Below are 24,472 nucleotides of genomic sequence, written 5' to 3'. Positions count from 1 at the left end.
AGTTCCCAGCTGCTTCAAAAGGGAAACAATTATACCAGTGCCCAAGAACAGCAGCGTGAGCTGTCTTAATGACTATCATCCAGTAGCACTTCCATCTACGGTGATGAAATGCTTTGAGAGGTTGGTCATGGCTAGAATCAGCTTCTGCCTCAGCAACGACCTGGACCCACTGCAATTTGCCTATCACCACAATAGGTCTATAGCCTGATGTGATCTCAATGGCTCTCCACGAAGCAAATACCTATGTCAGGAAGCTGTTTACTGACTATAGCTCAGCACCTAACACCATCATTCCTACAGTTCTGATTGAAAACCTACAGAACCTGGGCCTCTGAACCTCCCTCTGCAACTGGGTCCTTGACTTCCTAACCAGAAGACCACAATCTGTGTGGATTGGAAATAACATCTCCACCTTGCTGACAATCAACTCTGGCACACCTCAGGGGTGTGTGCTTAGCCCACTGCTCTACTCTCTCTACCCCCACGATTGTGTGGCCAGGCACAGCTCAAATATCATCTATAAATTTGCTGAAGATACAATCGTTGTTGGCAGAATTTCAGATGATGATGAAAGGGTGTACAGGAGCAAGATATACCAGTTAGTTGAGTGGTGACGTAGCAACAACCTTGCACTTGGTGTCAGCAAGACAAGCAGCTGATTGTGGACTTCAGAGAGGGTGAGACAAGGAAACACAAACTAATTCTCATAGGGGGTTCAGAAGTGAAGAGAGTGAGCAATTTCAAGTTCCTGGGTATCAATATCTCTGAGGACCTAACCTGGATGCAACAGTTTGAAGCAGTTATAAAGAAGGCAAAACAGTGGCTATATTTCATTAGGAGTTTGAGGAGATTTGGTTTGTCAACTAAAACACTCAGAAACTTCTACAAATGTACTGTGGAGAATATTCTGACTGGCTGCAGCACCAGTTGGTATAAGGGATGGGCAGCTACTGCACAAGATCAAAGTAAATTGCAGAAACTTGTAAAATTAGACAGCTCCATCATGGGTACTAGCCTCCATAGTATCCAAGACATCTTCAAGGAGTGGTCTCTCAGGAAGGTGGCATCCATCATTAAGGACCCCCACACCCAGGACATACCTTCTCCTCATTGTTAACGTCGGGAAGGAGGTACAGAAGCCTGAAGGCCTCAGCAATTCAGGGACAACTTCTTCCCCTCTGCCATCTGATTTCTAAATGGACATCAAACCCATGAACGCTACCTCAGTACTTTTTTATTTCCAAATTTTTTTCACTCCTTATTTTAACTATTTAATAGACATATCTATACTTACTGTAATTCAGTTTTTCTCTATATTTATTTATCATGTATTTCATTTTACTGCTTCTGTAAAGTTAATGAATTTCATGACACCGGCATGGTGATATTAAACCTGATTCTGCTTCTGTACCTTATAAAGTGATCACTGACTATACGTTTGTGGTCTTCTGCTGCTGTAGGCCATCCGGCCTATCAAGCCTGCCCCGCCGTTCAATAAGATCATGGCTGATCTGTCTGTAAAAGGTTGTATGTTCAGAGATGTTCTTCTGCACACTACTGTTGTAATGGATGGTTATTTATGTTACTCTCACCTTGCTGTCAGCTTCAACCAATCTGGCCATTCTCTGACCTCTCTCATTAACAAGGACCTGCTGTTCACTGGATTTTTTTTTTGTTTTTTCACACCATTCTCTCTAAATTCTAGAGACTGTTGTGCGTGAAAATCCTAGGAGGTCAGCGGTTTCTGAGACACTCAAACCACCCCGTTCAGCAGCAAAAAACATTCCACAGTCAAAATCACTTAGATCGCATTTCTTTCCCATTCTGATGTTTGGTCCCAACAACAACTGAACCTGTTGACTATGTCTCCGTGTTTTTTTATGCACTGAGTTGCTGCCACATGATTGGCTGATTTGATATTTGCATTAATGAGTAGGTGTACAGGTGTACCTAATAAAGTGGCCATTGAATGTATTTATCTACAAATGGCGAAGATAGATGCACTTAAATCCTCTTCACAATATAATTTCTCAGTGATGACTGCCCTGATGTTTTGACCCAATACAAACAGTTCTCTTGCTGACTGTGAATAAAGAACTTCTGGCAGGCAGGTTCCCTGCAATCAGCTAGAGCAGTGTTTCCCAACCTTTTTTAGCCCAACACCCTCCTGAAGCACTTACATACTTGCCAACGCCCGTCTAAAGAACCTTCATACATGCCAACACCCCCAAAGCACCTTCATACTTGCCAACACCCCCTAAAGCACCTTCATACTTGCCAATGCCCCTCCTAGGCACAATATACTTTCTGGCACCCTCTTAGTGTAACAACATGTTTACCATATGCTAACTTGAGAAAAATGATTCAACTTTAATTTTTATTTGTCTTTAAACCTTGCTTCTTCATTCTGAATTTTGATCATTTCCTTCAAGCTCTCTTCCTGTTCTTCCACCTTGCAAAACAAGGGTCAATTACCCTGTCCAGAATTTCCAGATTGTTCACATCCTTGAATGATTCTGAAAATTCTTCTTCAGTGACTGCAGGTGCAAGCAGTGTTATTGCAAATTACTGTCTGTGAAAGAGAGTGCCATACATTCCATGCAGGGAAACTGTGAGAACATTCTGCTCCCAAAGTTTTCTTCATGTTTCCAATTTTCCAATAAAAGTGGACCTTGCACTTTTTGCCTGGATTAAATTGAAATTCACACCCTGCAGTTACATATTTAGAATGTCCATTTTGTCGTACAGATTGGGTAGGTGTGTCACATCTCCACGTAGTTCAATCTTGTTTTCCAAGTTCTTGTCGACTTTGAGCAAAAATTCAACCAGTGTCAAAAAGATAAAAGAAACGTTTCAAGCAGCAGCCTTTTACTTTTATCCTCAATATACATTTTGAGCTTGGTGTAGATTGATTCTCCATTGATAGTTGTTTTTAACTTTTTACGAAAGACAATCTCTTCATAAACTTTTCCACTTCGATAAACCATACATATGCCATTAGCAATGCCTCATTGTCTCACACAGTTGACTCGTCCAGTTGTATCCCAAATTCTGTTTTTTGTAGCTCCGTGCATAGTTGGCATTCGATGTCTTCACTCATTTCACCCACAGGATGAGCTACAGAGTTATTACTCAGAGGAATTGATTTTAAATACTGGTATCAATTCTGAGAACTGTGGTGAGCCCTTCTGATACTACAGGCATTATTAATCTTTCAGATTTTCCACACTTTGCTATTTGTTTGGAAATGTTATAAGAAGCAATGAGACCATTATCAAGGTCATTTTTAGATTTCTTGGCAAATGACTCAAGCGGGCAACGCTTTTCAAATGCTGCTTTCATCTTCTGGAACTGAATAATAGCGTAAGTAGCCTTGTCAGGATGTCTTTTACGGAAGTGTTCCTGCAACCTTAACGGTTTACTGTCTTCCTTAGACAGTGCAATATTACAAATAAGACACATGGGGCATCGCCGATCTGATAGGAATGGAATGAAACCATACTCCAGGTAATATCCGTGAGCCAGTGGGGTTGGTTGGTACCATCTGAGGGGAATAATGCTCATAGTGATTTTTGGCAAGATATACATCTCTAGAGTTAGAAAATATGTGATAACATTGCACCAGTGGTAGCTTTATGTGTGCTATCATGCATTTTATAACATTACCCTAAAATAAGCATTTCTGACAACTGGCCAATATAAAGTACAACATGTATATTCAACCGAGTGGTATTTTGTCATCAGTGATCCCTCAACATTGAAATTTGTCACTATGATAGCTGAGTTCAAGCACTTTTCATCAAATGTTGTTATAAAATTCTGCATTGAAAACGATGTCATTGGTGGCACTCGCAGTACAGTGCCCAATTTCAGGAGAGTGAATCATTTCATTTTTAGAAAAATATTTGTCTGTTGTTTATTTTGGAAAAGTCAGTAAAAAACCCTAGGACACATATAATCACATGTTATTCAGGAATTCAAATAAGTAATCACTTTTTGTATATATTCCATATTAACATCAGTACAGCAGAAAATGTTACCCCAGCCCCCAAATGCTTTTTACATGACTTGGAGCCCTTCAGTAATTTCATCTTATTACAAAAAATGCAGATTTAATCATACAGCCCTGCTTCTGATGAAGATCTCCTACTTGGCCTCTTTGATGTACAGGTGTTCTCACCAGCTTCATCAGTAATGCTTTCTTTGGCTTTCCTTTTCAGAGTCTCTAAGTCTCTCTTCATGGTGAAGAGGCTTGGGCATCTTCGGTGATAGTAGATTCTTGGGACTTCTTTTTCTCCAAGTTCTTTAGCAACGTCTAAAATAAGGTAATAGTTTCTCACCTTGGCTGCTTCAAGTAATGTTTTCCAGGATTCATAGTCTTGAGGACTAACTAAATGGTCATCATCTTCTTTTGATGTTTTCCGGTGTATGATACACTGTTTCTTAATAGATTCTTTTTTGCATATGGCTCTCCATTCTGAAGCAAAGTGATTCAGCTACTCCAGATCTAAATCTACTCTACTCTTCCCTCTCCTCTATTGTGCAGGACTATCCCACCATCACAGTACCTGTAACAGAAAAAAATCATATTAACATTGCTGGTGGAAAAAGCACTTGCTGCAAAGGTGATATAAATGTATGTATAAATGGTGATATACAAGATATAAATGTGAAACAGAACATGAAAACAGAAGTACATTTTATGTAATGTATAGTCACTGTGTTGTCACTGCCAGTAACAGACAACATTTGTAGAGATGCAGCAGTGCATTGCAATGTATAATAATAAAAACTATAAATGACAATAACAATGAGGTGGAAGGGATGAATTAGTGCTGCCTGGTGTTTGAAGACCATAGTCTGCTGGTGAATACTGTACATCCACTTGATGTGAATTCATTTACTACCATGGCAGTCTTTAACTTCAAGGGCCTCTGTCCAATAATCCTGTCTGTAAACTTAGACATCCTCTGTCCACAAAGCTCTTCCTAAATCTATGGGGCTTCTGACTTCTACACTGTTCCTCACCTAGAGGGCCTCTGTCTCCTGTGTTGCTCTTCCTCGACTGACAGAATGTCTGAAGTACAGTACTATCTTAACCAGCACCCTGCTTCATCGGAGGACCTCATTGCAGCCAGGCACTTGCATGTATTCGATCCAAACAAGAGAATTCAAGGATTTCAGCCTTGACCAGTACTGATTGTTGTTGGACTGGCCACCACCCAAATGACTGTGTAATTTACACCACATCAGCCTGGCCTCGAAATAACGCAGCAAATAGGAACATTCTACAAAAAGATCAAAACAACCTGCAAAACAAAAAAAAATCTTCTCAGACAGTGTCTTACAGACAAGTCAGTGATACTCAAGGATCAACTTTATTCACCGTACAAATTGAATTGTATTATTGTTACATAACTACCAGCATGTATTTACAATGTAGAGAGCATTATAAAAAGTGGTTGGAAGTGTTAACGGTGCAGAACAGTGACCGGGGTAATAGACAGGGGGGATGAAGGGGCTAACTAGTATGATTGATCAGATTATCTGCCTGGTGGGAAAAGGAAACTTTTAAGATGGCATGAAGTTTTTGCTTTAATAGCCTTATGATGCTTTCCAGAAGGGAGCTTCTAGAAAGTGCAATTTGCTGGGTGGGTAGTGACTGCAATGACTTTCCTACCAGCTTCTTCGACCTGGACATGTACAAGTCCTGCAGTGATGGTACTCTGCAGCCAAGGACCCAACAGTTTGCTGTCAATTTCGTATGTTGAGAGAGGATGCCGAACCAAACCAGACAGTAATGACTGATGTGAGGATGCTTTCTATGATGGTAGTGTAAAATTGACCAGTATGTCACAACTAATGCTGCACCGTGTCCACAGTTTTAGCACCTCTTAAATGATAGCACCTGTTTTGTTTTGGCATTTTGTTCAATATTGATTCGGTTATGGGAATGCAGACTAAATATTCAAAATTTGCAACTGATACAAAAGTCAAACTTTTGGTAAACAATGTGAAGGTTATTGTAGTGTTCAAAAGAACATGATAGGGTGGAAGAGTGGGAAGTCATGCGATAGGATGATATCGCATGTAGTGAAGTGTGAAATCATGCCTCATGGCAAGAGGAACAAGCAAACAGCGGTGACTACAGGGTACATTCCAACGATTGTGTAAGACAGAGAGATCTTGTTATGTTTTGTAGCGTCAAAACATAAAGGCTAATTGAAATAAAAGCAAGGGAGCCCAGAATAATGTATTAACTTCATGTTTACTTTAAGTGAGGCATGCACATACCATGTGGTAGATTATCTAAACAACAAAGAATGCTTAACCAATGTATTTACAATATTACTCAAATATTACTGAAATATTAAATACACAACACTCCTCCCTGTTTAGCTATAGACTCCAACTCAATGGAGGATGCATTTCAACTATGTACCCAGTATACTATACAATACAACTATCAGACAGACATCCACTGCACAGTAAATTTTAAATTGTCCCATTCAAGCCTAAAGATTTGATTGCTGTGGAGGATTTCTTACTCTTTGGGATGTTTTTCCTGACAAGGGAGGTCACTCTGCTTGGCAGGTGAGACTTGTGGCTGTGAAACAATCCCAGGTCCCGGGGCCTCCTCTGTGGTGGTTGTAGAAGTTGACTCTGAGTCTGCAGGATGTGGTTCTGACAGCTCTGAACAACTTTCTTCTCCTTTCCTAGGCTCTTCTATCTGGATCTACTTTGATCTTTGCTTCTCTCCCACTCCCGACTTCTTTCTCTCACTTTATCCTGCTCTCGATCCCTTTTGTTTTCTTTCTCATGTTCCTTCTCTTTCATGCCTTTCTCTTTCTCACTCACGTTATTTCTCAGTCTCTTCTCTCCTTTTCAACTTCTTGTCTTTCTTCTTCTCTCCTTCCTTTTTTCTTCTAGTTTCTTGTGATTATCTAAGAAACTAGGTCTTGTTTATTTTCCATTCCCATAGCACTTGAGTTATCCTCCTCTTCCTTTTCTTTTTTCTTTCTGGTTTGTGCATCTTGATCTTGGGAAGGTGCATTTAGTTCACTGGAGTATTCTCTAATTAATCCCTATATTGCTCCCTTTAGGATCTGGTCTCCTCTGTTGGTTTCCTCATGCACAACATCATCTAACAAGCCCTCTGCTTTTGTATCTCCACTGACTCTTTTTGCCTTCCGTTCATCCAGCCGGGCTTTGGTCTTTGCATCACTTTTACAAGCAGCTTTTTGTCTTCCACTTGAAGTTCAAGCACTAACCTTAATGCACGCAGAGTAGATTCTGGTTTTTTTTACTCACAAAAGCCCAATGCTTGCAACTTTCCTAAAGCAGTTTAAACTCTCTTCCAACTTAAAACCAAACCACATTTCACAAGTAACTGTCTGATTAACATATCAGAAGCTTTCTCAGATATGTTACCTACAAAAACTGTTGTAGTCAGACCACTGCTTTTGTCACTTTCATGATTCCTCTGAGCAGCATGGTCCTTCTTTAATCCAAAATGCTTTCCAACCAGAGGCACTGAGGCTGGCACTTTGTTGGGCCATCGTTCATGGTATACAACATGGAGACAGCTGTGGCATCATCCAGAACCTTTCTTACTTCCCTTTCAGTTGACTCTGTTGCAAGGGAGGTAGCATGGAAATGGTAGATAGATCTCCAATCAAGTTGTAGTTGTCTCAGCCTCTCATACCCCTACAATGTTGGCCTTATCTCATATAAGCCCAATGTAGCTTGTTGGTTGTTGTGTTTCACTGTTAAGAACCTCAGTCCCATGGGAGTTAACTTTTCGCCAGTATAAGTTCTCAGTTGGATATCTGCAGGCTTCAGTTCAATATCTTTGAAATGTCATTCAAACTCATTTTGTGGAATGACTGAAACAACAGGGTCAGTGTCCAATTGCATCTTAATTAATTTATTGTTCACTTCTGCTGTAAGCCATATTGCTTGTCTATTGTTAGTTTCCACCTTGTAAATCTCAAGGCCACACAGTCCTGTGTCACTCTCATCATTATCAGAATTTTCATCAGCAGCATGCAGTGCATGCAGAAGAGTGCTCTTTTTGAAACTGCAACTTGACCTTTTATTTTTTTTGCTTCCCTGTACTGTCCATTAATCTTTGTTTGTCCAACATGCTCTCTGTATGTGCCATTTTTGCATTTTCTGTAAGTTTCACCTTCAAATCTGCATTGGTCTGGTGAATGTGAACCCTCTCTACAACATTAACATCATTTATTTGGCCAGGCCAGATTCTATTTAGATGTTGTAATTTTGTCCGTGCTCAATGTCATTCCTGACTGCAACCCAATTGCATCTCTGTCTGCTGTTACCCTGGACACAGCTATTTCAACTGCTGTTTTAAAGTTAAGTTGTACTTCAGTTAGGAGGTGCTTCTGAATGCTTTCTTGCAAGATTCCATAAACTAAGCGATCTCTCGGTGTATCATTAAACCCATCACTGAACTGACAATGCTCAGACAATTTCTTCAATTCAGCCACATAGGCTGAAATGGACTCAACTTCCTTTTAATTCTGCTTATGAAACCTAAAGTGTTCTGCATTCAACAATAGTTTTGGTTGTAAATGTTCGTGCATTACTTTCATGACATCAGCAAACCTCATTTCAGCTCAAGTCAAGTCAAGTCAAGTCACTTTTTATTGTCATTTCGACTATAACTGCTGGTACAGTACACAGTAAAACTGAGACAACGTTTTTCAGGACCATGGTGCTACATGAAACAATACAAAAACTACACTGAACTACGTAAAAAACAACACAAAACTACACTAGACTACAGACCTACCCAGGACTGCATAAAATGAACAAAACAGTGCAGGCATTACAATAAATAATAAATAAGACAATAGGCACAGTAGAGGGCAGTAGGTTGGTGTCAGTCCAGGGTCTGGGTATTGAGGAGTCTGATGGCTTGGGGGAAGAAACTGTTAAATAGTCTGGTCGTGAGAGCCTGAATACTTCGGTGCCTTTTGCCAGATGGCAGGAGGGAGAAGAGTTTGTATGAGGGGTGCGTGGGGTCCTCCATAATGCTGTTCGCTTTACGGATGCAGTGTGTGGTGTAAGTGTCTGTAATGGCGGGAAGAGAGACCCCGATGAGCCCTTCAGCTGACCTCACTATCCGCTGCAGGGTCTTGCGATTTGAGACGGTGCAATTTCCAAACCAGACAGTGATGCAGCTGCTCAGGATGCTCTCAATACAACCTCTGTAGAATGTGGTGAGGATGGGGGGTGGGAGATGGACTTTTCTCAGCCTTCGCAGAAAGTAGAGACGCTGTTGGGCTTTCTTTGCTATGGAGCTGGTGTTGAGGGACCAGGTGAGATTCTCTGCCAGGTGAACACCAAGAAATTTGGTGCTCTTAACGATCTCTACGGAGGAGTCGTTGATGTTCAGCAGAGAGTGGTCACTCCGTGTCCTCCTGAAGTCAACAACCATCTCTTTTGTTTTGTTCACATCCAGAGACAGGTTGTTGGCTCTGCACCAGTCCGTTAGCTGCTGAACCTCCTCTCTGTATGCTGACTCATCGTTCTTGCTGATGAGACGCACCACGGTCGTGTCATCGGCGAACTTGATGATGTGGTTCGAGCTGTGTGTTGCAGCACAGTCGTGGGTCAGCAGAGTGAACAGCAGTGGACTGAGCACACAGCCCTGGGGTGGTGGGGGGGGCCCGTGCTCAGTGTGATGGTGTTGGAGATGCTGCTTCCAATCCGGACTGACTGAGGTCTCCCAGTCAGGAAGTCTAGGATCCAGCTGCAGAGGGAGGTGTTCAGGCCCAGTAGGCTCAGCTTTCCAATCAGTTTCTGAGGACTGATTATGTTGAATGCTGAACTGAAGTCTATGAACAGCATTCAAACATAAGTGTCTTTTTTGTTCGAAAAAAAGCTGGTTCCTTTCGAGCAGTTAAACTTTCTAAGCAAACTGTACGCCCTTAAATCTAATACACTTTGCAAAATTGGTATTTCTTATTGGTTATTTTATTTGCTTTAAAATACTGCTCAATCTGTCAGTATACATGAGCCAGCTATCCATTGTGCAATGGAACACATCTGTCTTTCCAATTTAGCCAGCTGATTCTGCCTTTTTTTTAATGATTATTACCACCTGATACTCACTGTTTATGAAACTGTAAATTCTTCTATTTTCTGCCTTTTTTAAAACTCGATCACCTATCCTTTTGTAAAGAGGACATGCAGCTCTGAAGAAAAAAACACAATGTGCTGCTCTTTTTTTTTAACTCAGCCATTTCTCACTGTTCTTTTCTTTTATTTGAAACATCTCACTGCGCTGCAACAGGTATGTAGTCGACTTCAGTTCATTTTTAAAATACCTCGTCACCATCGTTATGTTTTGTAACTCCCAAACATAAAAACTAATCAAAATAAAAACAAGGGAGCCTAGATTTATGTATCTAACTTTGTGTTTACTTTAAGTGAGGTGTGCAAGCGACGTGATGACATGCTATGGATGTACTTCTACAGGCAACCCACAATGTATTACGTTTGTATGTAAACAACAAAGAATGTTTTGTCAAACAATACATTTACAGTATTATTCAAGTGTTACTGAAATATTGAATACACAACAGATCTGGATGGACATCTACCAAAATCTTCCTATTTTTGAGAGTGTAGTTACAACCTATAGGATCCTGGTCTTCAGAAATAGAGGTATTAAGTACAATAGCAAGATGCTTATGTTTATAAAACATTGATAAGACCAGAATGGAGTACGTATCCAATTCCGGTCACTACCCTTTAGGCAGGAAGTAGAAGTCTTAGAAAGGATTTAGAGAAGATTAGCCAGAAAGGTTTCAAGGATGAGGAAACTTCACAACATGTTTAGATCGGGAAAGCTGGGATTGTTCTCCTTGGAGCAGAGGAGATTGTGAGGAAGTCTGATAAATGTGTACTAGATCTTAATACTTTTATTTCAAGCAATTTTATGAAATGTTTCTGACTGTTTTTGTCAAGTTAAACTGTTATATTAAGAATAACCAATAAGATGCTGGAGGAACTCAGCAGACTGGGCACCATCAATGGAGGGAAATTGGCAGTCAGTGTTTCAATCAGGGTGGAGGGTCCTGACCCAAAACGTCAACTGTCCATTTCCCATCTAGATGCTGCCTGACCCGCTGAGTTTTATTTTATTTTATTTAGCAATACAGCACAGAGTAGGCCCTTCTAGCTCTCTGAGCCACGTTGCCCAGCAACCCCAGACAAGCCCAATTAACCCTAGGCAAATCACAGGACAGTTTACAATGATCAATTAACCTGTCCCATACATCTTTGGACTGTGAGAGGAAACCGGTGGACATGGAGAAAACACACACATTCCATGGAGGGGGCGTATAGAGACTCCTTACCGCCGCGCCAGATTTGAACTCCGAACTGTAATAATGTTGTGCTAGCTCTTCTTTCAGTTAGTCCTGATGAAGGGTCTCGGCCCGAAACGTCGACTGTACCTCTTCCTAGATATGCTGCCTGGCCTGCTGCGTTCACCAACAACTTTTATATAACGTTGTGCTAACTGCTAGGCTCCAGCATCTTGCCTGTTGCTCCAGATTTCAGCATCTGCAGTCTCTTATGTCTCTGTATTATATTGTCAAATGGCATGGTAGCATCTCAGACTAATGAAGTTTCCATTTGTCCAAATGTTACTTATGAAACTATGAGTACTATAAAAAAGTGAGGACTCACACTCTATTAGCATTAACATCTTGCCTGCCAATACTTTCCATGGTTAAATTACAAAATATTTCACAAGGTTTTGAAAATGGTGTTGTTTATTTAAGCTGAGATTGTTGTGAGTTTGAGAAACATCTTCCCCTTACTTCACCAGGCAGCCCTTTGCAGGAGGATATCAAAATCAGATTCATTATCACGACATATGTCATGATATTTATTGTTTTGCAGCAGTGGTGTACAACATGGAGACAGTTATCGTTTCACAGAGTAATGCATTAAAAATACTTTCAGTTACAATCAGAAATATAAAAAATAATTAAGTAGTGCAAAAAGTGAGCAAAATTATGAAGAAGTGGGTTCATGGACTGTTCAGAAATCTGATGGCAGAGGGAATGAAGCTGTTCTGAAATGCTGAGTGTTATTTTCAACCTCCTATACCTCCTCCCTGATGTTAGTAATGAGAAGGGGTCATAGCCTGGGTGATGAGGATCCTTAATGAGACATCGCCTTTTGACGATGTCCTCGATATAGAAGCCAAATGAATACTATATATTTTAAAAATCTTTGTGAATGTACAGTTGCCGGAATTCATCAATGTCCTAAGGATGAGTTAACTTAGCATTGCTTGGGAGCCATTTTGGTTTAGTGCGCATCCTTCTGATGTTTGAGTTCCAATGCTTTGCAAAGTCTATAAATGGGATCATTTTTTGCAAAGGCTGAACTAGTAGAGGAAATCAGCTGGGTCATAGATTGTGCATTTGGGGTAGATAAAGTGGTTGAAAAACAGCAGTAGGTTGGTGATAGGGATTTGTTTGGAATTGAGAAGGATGGTTGAGGACATCAAGGAAAATCTTATATTTCTGAAGACCAAATGCATATCAAAAACATGGTTATTTTAATTGCAGTTCTATTCCAGTACACAGTATTTTGCAACTTATTTCTCGGAAAGGTCATCTCTTAAAAATCTGTTGTAAAATACCGTGCCCATTTCCACTTCATTGGTTTATAAACAGAAATATTAGTGATTAAAATAAACTTACGTGTGGTTATTTTTCGATCCGGTTTAAATAGGGTGCATTTGAAAAAATGAGCATGGTCTGTTCACATATGCCACATTTTAATTTCCTGAACAACAGAACTAAAACTAGAACTGCATCCTGAATCAGCCAAACACCTTTCTCCTCGAGTGTGGGTTGGTCTGCTTGCAATTGATTGAAACCAATTCATCAATGTTGCAAATTCAACAATTTACAGAGTGAGCTTCCCAAGAGTGTAACAAAGAACGACTGTTCGTAGCTCACTGGTACTGCTCACCCTTTAGGATTCTGTGACTCTACCCTCCCATTAGGTATGGCAGGGACAGGAATACTTAGAAGGAAAAGAATCCTTGGATTTATATGGCTAAAACACCATCAAAGTTCAAAGTACATTTATTATCACAGTATATATATGTCACTGTATATAACCCTGATTCATTTTCTTGTGGGCATACTCAATAAATCCATAGGATAATAACTATAACACATTCAATGTAAGATCGCCCAACTAGTGCGTTCAACCAGAATGCAGAAGACAACAAATTGTACAAGTACTAAAGAAGAAATAATAATAATAAATATTATTTATTATTACAATCAGAAGGGAAGATGGCAGCGTGACGCAGCTCACAGCGGCCACTCCGGTGGTGATGTCTGTTATATGTCAAGTAGGGTGCCGTGCACAATCCTGATTTGATGGAGATGGATGTGAGAGCACGGAGGAACATCTGGTGAAACTTCTGAAATGCCTGCTTCGCTGCTGCTGCTACTGTGTGATCCAGAATCTCCGGAGGAGAAGGCCCCGAGTCCTCGGCTTTGCTTGTTGCTCGGCAGCCGGGGTGGAGTCGGAGCACTTGGCTCAGAGAGGCTCAGATGGTGCTCAGAGAGGCTGCGTCAGAGGGGCTGGTCGGAGGCTCGAAGTTTTCAGACGGACTCAGAGTCCACTGCAGTCGGGTGCTTCCAATGGTGCTGCAACGGCAAGTTGGCGGCACTTGGAGGTTCATGGCGGGGAGAATTCCTCCCTTTTGCCGCCTGCGTGAGATGATGGGTCTATCGGGACTTTGAGACTTTTTTTTTACTGTACCCATGGTCTGCTCTTTATCAAATTATGGTATTGTTTTGCACTGTTGTAACTATATGTTATAATTATGTGGTTTTGTCAGTTTTAGTCTTGGTTTGTCCTGTGTTTTCTTGTGATATCATTCTGGAGGAACGTTGTATCATTTTTTAATGCATGCATTTCTAAATGACAATAAACGAGGACTGAGTGTCCTCATAATCTAATAAATAAGCAATAAATATCGAGAACATGAGATGCAGCCAGTCAGTATACTCTCCACTACACAAGTTTGAAGTTTGTTAAAGTTTGTTAAAGTTTTAGTTATCATCCTCTTCAAACTCATAAGGAAGTAGAGGTACTGCTGTGCTTTCTTCATAATTGCATTTAAGTGCTGGGCCCAGGACAGGTCCTCTGAAATAGGAATTTAAAGTTGCTACCCCTCTCTATCTCTGATCCTCCAAAGAGGACCTCTGGTTTCCTTCTCCTGAAGTCAATAATCAGCTGGTCTTCCTGACATTCAGTAAGAGGCTCTTGTTATGACAACACTCAGCTAGATATTCATTCTCCCTCCTATTTTCTGATTCATCACTGCCTTTGATTCAGCCAACAAACTGGTGTTGTCAGCAAACTTAAATATGATATTGGAGCTGCGCTAAGCCACACGGTCATAAGTGTAAAGTGAATAGAGCAGTGGACTAAGCACACAGTCCTGTGTTGTATGTGTTGATGGATATCTTGGAGCAGATGTTGTTGCCAATCCAAACTGACTGGGGTTCACCAGTGAGGAAATCCAGGATCCAATTGAACAAAGAGGTGTTGAGGCCAAGGTCTTGCAGCTTATTGATTAGCTTTAAGGAGATTTTTGGTATTGAATGTTGAGCTGTAGTTGATAAAGAGCATCCTGATGTTTGTATCTTTGCTGTCCAAATGTTCCAGGATTGAGTGAAGAGCCGTTGAGATGGCATCTGCTGTGGACCTGTTGCTCCGGTAGGCAAATTGGAGCGGATCCAAGTCGCTTCTCAGACAGGAGTTCATATGTTTCATCACCAATCTCTCAAAACACTTCTTCACTGTGGATGTAAGTGCTACTGGGTGATAGTCATTGAGTCAGGTCACCAGGCTCTTCTTGGGCACTGATATAATTGAGGCCTGCTTGAAGCAGGTGAATACCACACACCACCAAAGTGAGAGTTTAAAGATCTCAGTGAAAACTCCAGCCAATTGATCAGCACAGATCTTTAGTACTTGGCCAAGTACCCCAACTGGGCCAAATGCTTTTCGTGGGTTCACCCCCTGAAGGTGGATTGCGTGTCAGCTTCAGATATTGAAATCATTGGATCGCCAGGGGATGTGTGAGCTTGTGATGGTTCCTCCATGTTTTAATGGTCACAGTGTGCATAGAAGGCACTGAGCTCATCTGGAACTGAAACTCTGCTGTCACCCTGTGTTGCTTCAATTTTAACTTTATAAGAGGTGATCATATTTAAGCTCTGTTACAACTGTCGAACATCCTTTATTGATTCAAGTTTGGTTCAGAATTGCCACTTTGCCCAAGTGATGGCTTTCTGGTGATTGTACTTCCTGTAACTTTCTTGGTCACCAGACTGGAATCCATTGTTCTGGCTCTCAGCAGATTGCAGATCTCATGATTCATTCAGAGCTTCTGGTTGGGGACGACTCTGAATGATTTTGTGGGGAAACACTCATCTAGAACTGTTTAATAAAGTCTGTGACAACCATGGTGTAACAAAGTAAAACAGGGAAATTTAGGACCCTGACCAACTATCAAGAGGAAAATTTCCCCCAGATTATTTTGTTTACACACTTCCTATACAAAATATATCTGTTCAGATAAAAAATCAGAGGAGATAAATTAGCTACATGTTGAAACTATGATATTGGATTAGCCTACCTTGGAAGGACTGCCACCTAATGTTGGTTTAGGGTACTCACAGATTCTCTGGATTCATTCTCTCTCACTACAGATCAACAGGCTATGTCAGGATTGCAGGCTTTTCCGCTTGCCATCTATCAATTCCTTCCTATATTGGAACCAAAACTATTTCTGGCTGTCTGCCAGATGTACAGCCATAGATAGCAAATCAATCCAGGACACAGCCCAGTTTCCTGGCTACAGCCACAAAGCTGTAATTCTGCACCTGAGCCATCTTGGCAGTCAAAGGCTGGCTCCTGGCCAACAGGAGCAATCTGCTGAATAAAATGGCTGATAACTCTGGTTTACAACCCAACTACAGCAGGCTTATCGTGAAAGGCCCATTGCCTCAGAGAATGTGACAAGCAGATCGCGGACATGAGATAATGCTTCCAGTACTTGAACTGCTGTCTGAGATTCATCGACTTTGAGTAGCAAAAGATTTTTTAAGAGCCCTAAAATGATGTTGCTTGCTGTATTGTCTGTGGCTGTAGCTATGGGTTTCAGCTGTAGCAGTCTAAAATAGGAATATTTGAAAGTTTCCATATCGACAGTCTTTCCATATCCCATTGCATAACATGCCCTTCCACCTATCGTCATATCATCAACAGACCTGGAAACTACTTTTCATTCCCTCCTCAAGACCATTAATGTAAATCGTAAAAAAAACGAGGGTCAAGAACCAATGTCTGGGGAACTACACAGATTACATCCCATTTATTCCCTATTTTTTACATGTCATCCAGTTTCCAATCCATACTAACACACTTACTCCAATAATTTATGCACCCATCTCTAATGTGGTAGCTTGTCAAATGCATTTTAGAAATCTAAATGGACAGGTTCCCCTTTATCAACTCTCCCGATCTCATCCTCAAAGAATATGAGTAAATTTGTCCAACATAATTTATGTCCATAAATTGAAACCTGACTAGGTTTGATTGATTTCAGCTTTCCTAACTGATTAGTTATTTTCTATTTGATTATTGGTTTCAGAATCATGGCAACAAGAAAGGTTGAACTGGTCTATAGTTCCCCACTTCAATCTTTCTGCGTTTTGACCAGACTGGCTGTTTTCAATCTTCTGGATCCCTCCTGCAATTTACCAAGCTTTGAAAATTTGCAATCAATGGACTGACTAATTCTGCAGCCTCTTCCTTTTGAAACCATTGGGTCCTGGTGATATGTCCACATTTAGCCCTGTGAGTTTCTCTAATACTTTTATTCCTTTTGATTAGGAATTTTACAAGTTCCTCAATTTTATTTAAAATTAATTAATCTGTTATCTTAGGGATATTTCCAGTGTCTTCCACAGTGAAGACTAAAGCAAATTTTTGACTTAATACATCTGCCATTTCCTTGCTTCCTGTTATTAATTCACCAGCCCCATTTTCTAGAGTCTCGTTTCTTCACATTGAGCCTATGTATTTTGTAGCAATATCACTAATACAAAAGAAATTATCACAAAACAGGTCTGGCAGTTCAAAACTCAGCATCCGAGAGGTTATATAGACCATCAGCAACAGAATATGCCCTGTCACACTCAGTACCCTCTTGGCTTAGAATTCCCAGACTCTACTTTTACTGTTTACTATTGAAACCTGGTTCTATTAGAAGGACTAAGAGGAGCAGTACCAGTGTACCTAACAATGATGAGGTGCAAACAAAGTGAAGTTGTAATAAAGTAATACTTATATATGCTAACCAAAAAAACTGAATACGAGAGAAAGAGAGAGACAGAGAGCTGTACAATAAGAACTAATTAGTTGATTAGCTAAGTACTAATCATTGTATGATTAAATAAACTCTTGGCCACCTTATTGTCTATCTGCACAGCACTTAATTTGTAAGTGTAACACTATATTCAGGAGACTGTTATTACCATCGATGTACTGATGTGATTAAGTAATCTGTATGGATGCCATGCAAGATAAAGTTTTACATGTGACGATAACAGACCAATTTGCTAGCAAGCTCAAAACTAACGGAGCAGATGAAAGCTCTGCTATCCTGAATGCTGGTGGACAATTATACAGCTAATAAGAGGATAAGGTTCCAAGACATCCCCATTCGCATCATTGACAGGTCTGAAACACTCATGAACACACTCAAGCAGAAATTTCAAACAGATGATCCACCGCCAGCTTCCTCCTGAAATCCCACCATCTCAGAAGCCAACATCCAGCTAATTTGATTCACTCACCAAGATATCAAGAAAAGTTGAAACAATGAAGATTTCAAATGCTATTGCACCAGACAACATTGCTGCACTCCAGAATTACTGCATCACTAGCCAATCTCTTCCAGCACACTTACAACGTCGGCATCTACCCAAAATTTGGATAATTGCGCAGGTCCATCCCACTCAGATTCTCTGGGCCTGTACTCACTGGAGTTTCAAAGAATGAGTGAATGGGTGGGGTGGGGGAATCTCATTGAAACCGATTGAATATTGAAAAGTCTAGATGGGGTGGCTATGGAGAGAATGTTTTCTATGGTGGGGAGTTGAGGACCAGAGGGTACAGCCTCAGCTTAGAAGGACGTCCCTTTAGATCAGAGATGTGGAAGAATTTCTTGAGCCAGAGGATGGGTGAATCTGTGGAATTCATTGCCACGGATGGCTGTGGATGGCCAAGTCATTAAAGTGGAGGTTGATAGGTTCCTGCTTAGTAAAGACATGGAAGATTACAGGGAGAAGGCAGGAGAATGGAGTCGAGAGTGATAATAAATCAGCTAAGAAGCAACAGTGGAGCAGACTCAATGGGCCGAATGGCTTAATTCTGATCCTATGTCTTATGGTTATTAATAAAAGCCAGCAAATCTAATCTGGCTAATTACCAATCAATCAGCCCACTCTCAGCAAAGTGTTGGACATAACTGTTAACAATGACAACATTCACCAAAAACCTACTCACTATTGCACAATCTGGTTTTTACCAGAACCACTCTGCCCAATGCCCCATCACAATCTTGATCCAAAAATGGACCAAACGTGTGGACTCCAGAGGTGAGTGAGACAGTGCTTTTGTCATCATGGTTACACTTGACTGAGTGCAGCATCGAAGTGCCTGAGTTGTGATTATTGGAGATCAATCACCCCAGGCCCAAGACATAAATAGAAGAGTTTCTCAGGGCAAAGTCCTAGACCTAACCACCTTTCATGAATGATCTTCCTTTAATCATTACGTCGGGGTGGGTGTACATTTGTTTGATGATTGTTCAGTGTTCAATTCTATTTGCAACTCCTCAGCTAATAAAACAACCTATCCTTGCATTCCACAAACCTGGACAACATTCAGACTTGGATTGATAAGTGACAAATAGTAGTCATAGTCATAGTCATACTTTATTGATCCCGGGGGAAACTGGTTCTCGTTACAGTTGCACCATAAATAATAAATAGTAATAGAACCATAAATAGTTAGATAGTAATATGTAAATTATGCCAGTAAATTATGAAATAAGTCCAGGACCAGCCTATTGGATCAGGGTGTCTGACCCTCCAAGTGAATAGCAATCACACCACAAAGGTGTGAAGAAATGAATATATCCAACAAGATAGAATCTAACCTCTTCCCACGATGTTCAATGGCATTACTATCACTAGGTCACCAACTCAGATTCGGATTTATCACATGTACATTGAAACGTAGACTGAAATGCATCATTCACGTTAACAGCCGAGGATATACTGGGGCAGCATGCAAGTGTCAGCAGACATTTGGGCACCAACATAGCATGACCACAAATCTTAGCAGAACAAACTCAACAAGCAACTAAACAACAACTGGGAACCCCCTTTCCCCCTCCCACTCACCCTCTCACATGGACAGTCCTCCCACCCTCAGCCTCCGTGCCTACAGTTTCCCTGCTTCAGGCTTCAGCCACTGGGCTTCAACTTCCAGACTTCCAACTGCGCTTCAGGCGTTGACCCATGGACTAGCTGATGATGGGAGCCTGAACTCCCAGGCCCCCTGACTTATGGACCCTCGTGCTTCCTGCTCAGATAGACCTCCAATGCTGGGACCCAGCAGTCTGCCATCCACAGATGACACACACCCATGTGGTTGGCCATCAAGGGCAGAGTGGATTCCTGGACTTCAGGTATCCTTCATTCTACATCCACAACACTTGCCTCCAGCGCAGAGCGGGATCCTAGACTCCGGATGTCTTTCATTATCCATCCACTCAGCTGACCTTCAAATGCGGGGTACAGAGCAGAGGTCTAGACTCTGGCCTAACCTCTAACTCCTCCATATCCCTATCCCCAAACACTAATCTGACCTCTAACTCCTCTGCACTCTTATCCCTAAACCCTGCCCTGATTCCAAAATACCCTCTCTGTCTCCAAAAAACATTCTTACAAACTTAAAAAAAATCTAAATCTGAGCACAATCTTGATGAAGACCACAGCTCAGCTTATCTTGACGAGAAAAATGACCCATATCTTGGGGCTACAATTGAGCAGGAACTCAGTTGAACTAGCTCCCTAAATACCATGGTTCCAAGACATTGCTGACGGTTACTAATCCTGGAACTCGCTGCCCTATAGAACTGTAGGATTACTCTCCAGTTTACCTGGTAGCACTTGAAAGAGATGACTCACCACCATCTGCTGAAGGGCAATTAGAGATAGATAAATGTCCGCCCTACTGAATCTATCCAGATCCCGATAATGAAGACAATTATGAAATTAAAGCAGATTTATTATCAAAGTACGTATACTGTATGTCACCATCTACTACCTTGAGATTCATTTTCTTCACAGTAGAATGAAGAAATACAATTGAATCAATGAAAAACTACAAACAACCAATTTGCAAAAGAAGACAACCTGTGCAAGTACAAAAATATCAAACAACATAAATAATACTGAAAACATGAGTTCTAATGTCATTAAATGTGACTCCATAGGTTGTGGAATCAGTTCCGTGGTGAGGTGAGTGAAGTGATCCACACTGGTTCAGGAGCCTGATGGCTGGAGGGTAATAACTGATTCTGACCCTGTTGGTGTGGGACCGAACTCTCCTGTATCTCCTTCCTAATGGCAGCAGTGGGAAGTGAGCACGGCCTGGACAGTAGGGTCCTTGGTAATGGATGCTGCTCTCTTGTGGCAGCACTCCTTGTAGGTGTGTTCAATGGTGGGGAGGGATTTTCCTGTGATGGACTGGGCTTTTTGTAGCCTCTTCTGTATGTGGACAGCTCAAGATGAGACAACACCTAGATTATTGCAATTTCCTTACCTAAACAAAGGCTATAACTTCTTTACAGAGAGTGCAGTCTCTTTCCTGGACAGCTGATCTTCTACATAAGAAGATATTAAGAATGATGGGTTTCCATTCTCTTGTATAGAAGAAAGAGAAGTGATCTTCTTGAAACTTATAAAGTTCTTGGAGGACATGGCATGGTAAATGCAGGAAGAATAGGGAACTTAGAACATGTCTAGCAAATAAGGGTATGTTCATTAGGACTGAGGTAAGGAACAAGTTCTTAACTCATCTCTACCCAGAATGCTATGAAAGCTCAATCAATTTAGTGCAACACTATAACTGCTCGGGGAATTGGAGTTCAGAGTTCAATTCTGACATCCTCGGTGAGAGTGTTTGTATGTTCTTCCCTTGCACGCATGGGTTTCCTTCAGGTGTTCCGCTTTCCTCCACAGTCCAAAGACGTCCTGGTTAGTAGGTTAATTGGCCATTGTAAATTGTTCTGTGATTAGGTTAGGGTTAAATCTGTGGCTTACTGAGCTGCCTGACTTGCTGGGCCAGAAGGGCTTGTTCTACACTGTGTCTCTAAACAAAAAGCTCCATAAAAAACAGAAATTAATACACTTCTGCATATCAAAGGAATCTAAGGATATGGGGATTGAGCAGGAACAGAGGGTTTGAGGGTAAAGATCAGCCATGAACTTATTGAAAAGTGAAGCAGTGTGAAGCAGGCTTGTTTCTGGTGTCCTTATATTCCAGAAATGTCCTGGGTATGACTCTAAACTGCAACCAGTGATGAGGCTCTGATTGGGGACTTTCAGAGCTTTGGGGAAAGTGGAGTTACCCCTTAGTCATTCACTGCTCCCAGGGCCGCTCTGACCCGGAACGGTAGCACCTGCAAGGGTTCCTGCTCAGGATACGAGCGAAGGCCAACAACAGATCCGGCAGGTTCAGTAACTGAACTTATGACAGAGAACGCGGATGAGCTAGGACCTCAAATGTCAATGGCTATAGTGCAGGCAGATGAACATTTGGGAAGAGAAATGGCGATTTTGTTAGTTCGCCTAACAGTAGGCAATAGCAAACCACCGTTGCTAGATACTAGGTCTCCTAGATTCTATTTGCCAAGAAAACCATGGTCAAACTCATAAAATGTATCACACAACAACAGTGTCAAGAGGATCTTCAAGACAATTCTGAAGATGCTTCGCTCGGTAGGGTTGATTCTGGTCAGCAGGGGATCCCCAACCATCATCAAGCTACTGCTCATAAAATTCAAGTAACACAAAAGAAAATTATTGCCACTTGGAATGTAAGGACCTTATATCAAGCAGGAAGATTGGACAATGTGATAAATTAAATGGAAAGACTAAAGATTAACATCATGGGAATTAGCGAAGTTCGTTGGATAGGTGCTGGAACATGTCAGAATAGAAATAAAACACTAATTTATTCTTGTGGAACATCCCATACTAATGGAGTACGAATTCGTATGGATGAAAACATGGCAAAAAGTGTTTTAGGACATTGGGCAATATCAGAAAGAGTTCTCCTTTTTAGATTCAGAGGACAACCATTTGATTTAGCAATTATACAGGTATATGCACCAAGAACAGATGGAACAAATGAAGAAATAGATAAATTCTATGAAGAGCTTGAACAAACAAAGAATGGATGCAAATCTCAAGATATTGTTATTGTCATGGGAGATCTAAATGCTAAAGTAGGACAAGGTGCTGACGGAAATACCATAGGAAAGTTTGGATGAGGGGAAAGAAATGAAAGAGGTGAGAAATGGGTAGAATGGTGTGAAATGAATAATCAGGCCATTATGCATACCTACTTTAAAAACCATCCAAGACGCTTGTGGACCTGGAAAAGTCCAGGTGATAACACTAGAAATCAAATTGACTTTATTACTATAAACCAAAGATTTAGAAACGCAGTGACTCGATGCAAAACATATCCAGGTGCAGACTGTAATAGTGACCATAACCCAGTAGTATGTCATGTAAAAGTAAAACTTAAAAAACTAAAGAAGCAAAAACCTGAACAATCCTTTGACTACTTGCAATTAATTAAAGAAGAAAACTTAAGGCAAAAATTTACGATTAAAGTAAGGAATAGATTTCAAAGTATAGAAATAGAATCTGTTGAAGATGATAGCAATCACGTAGAAATGAAATTTAACTTTCTAAAAGATGCCTTGGTAGAATCAGCAAAGTCAGTGATTCCAAAAAAAGAAAAAAGCACGAAGAATAAATGGATGACAGATGAAATCAAAAATCTAATGGAAGAAAGGAGATGGAAGAAAGCAAATCCTATAGAATATAAGTCCTTAGTTAAAAAAGTTAAAAGCTTATGTCAAAAAGCCAAAGAAGAATGGTTAAACCAGGAATGTGAGCAAATAGAAAGAATCCCTATTACTGATCCAAAAAGGTTACATCAACAAATCAAGAATATCACTGGTAAAAAGCTCCTCTGTTCTTCAGGTGGATGTTTGAAAGCAAAGGATACCATTATCATGGAAAAAGATGAGATTATGAACAGATGGACTGAGCATATTCAGGAATTGTTTGAAGATGATCGAGGCAAAAAACTAGAAATTAAGAAAAACATTGAAGGTCCAAGTATTTTAAAATCTGAAGTTCGTAATGCAATAAATAAGATGAAGAAAGGAAAGGCAGCAGGTGCTGATTATTTAGTAATAGAACAAATTATCGCCTTTGAAGATTATGGAATTGCAAAACTTACTGATTTAATCAATGACATTTGTAAGACTGGAATAATATCAGAAGAGATGAAAAAAATCAGTATTCACATCAAAGTTGCTGGTGAATGCAGCAGGCCAGGCAGCATCTCTAGGAAGAGGTACAGTCGACGTTTCAGGCCGAGACCCTTTGTCAGGACTAACTGAAGGAAGAGTGAGTAAGAGATTTGAAAGTGTCCTTCAGTTAGTCCTGACGAAGGGTCTCAGCCTGAAACGTCGACTGTACCTCTTCCTAGAGATGCTGCCTGGCCTGCTGCGTTCACCAGCAACTTTGCTGTGTGTTGCTTGAATTTCCAGCATCTGCAGAATTCCTGTTGCTTGCATTTTAAAAAATCAGTATTTATCACTCTTCCTAAGAAAGCTGGAGCAATAGAATGTGAATTACATAGGACCATAAGTTTAATGAGTCATATCACCAAGGTACTTCTAAGAATTTTGATGACAAGAGCTAAAAGTAAGATACAAGCTGAAACAGGCAAAGAACAATGTGGTTTTGTGAAAGACAAAGGTACAAGAAACGCAATATTGACGTTGAGGATACTATCAGAACGAGCTATTTAAGTGCAAAAAGATTTGTTTGTTTTATCAACTACACAAAAGCATTTGATAAAGTGAAGCACAGTAAGTTATTTGAAATATTACAGAAAACTCAAGATCTAGACTTGAAAGACCTCCACCTAATCAGAAATCTGTACTGGGAACAAACTGCCACTGTAAGAATAGATGGAGAAGTGAGTCAGTTTACGAAAATCA

The 24,472-nt window shown here is 40.7% G+C and overlaps 1 pseudogene; it reads right to left on the bottom strand.

The window, feature by feature from the left end:
- Nucleotides 1-6,726: 6,726 nt before the first annotated feature.
- LOC134345985 (RNA-binding protein 25-like) overlaps nt 6,727-24,472 on the bottom strand; it is a 30,499-nt pseudogene continuing 12,753 nt past the window's right edge.

This window comes from Mobula hypostoma, chromosome 4 (genome assembly GCF_963921235.1).
Source record: "Mobula hypostoma chromosome 4, sMobHyp1.1, whole genome shotgun sequence".
Taxonomy (NCBI): domain Eukaryota; kingdom Metazoa; phylum Chordata; class Chondrichthyes; order Myliobatiformes; family Myliobatidae; genus Mobula; species Mobula hypostoma.
This window is presented reverse-complemented; position numbering and strand designations above follow the sequence as displayed.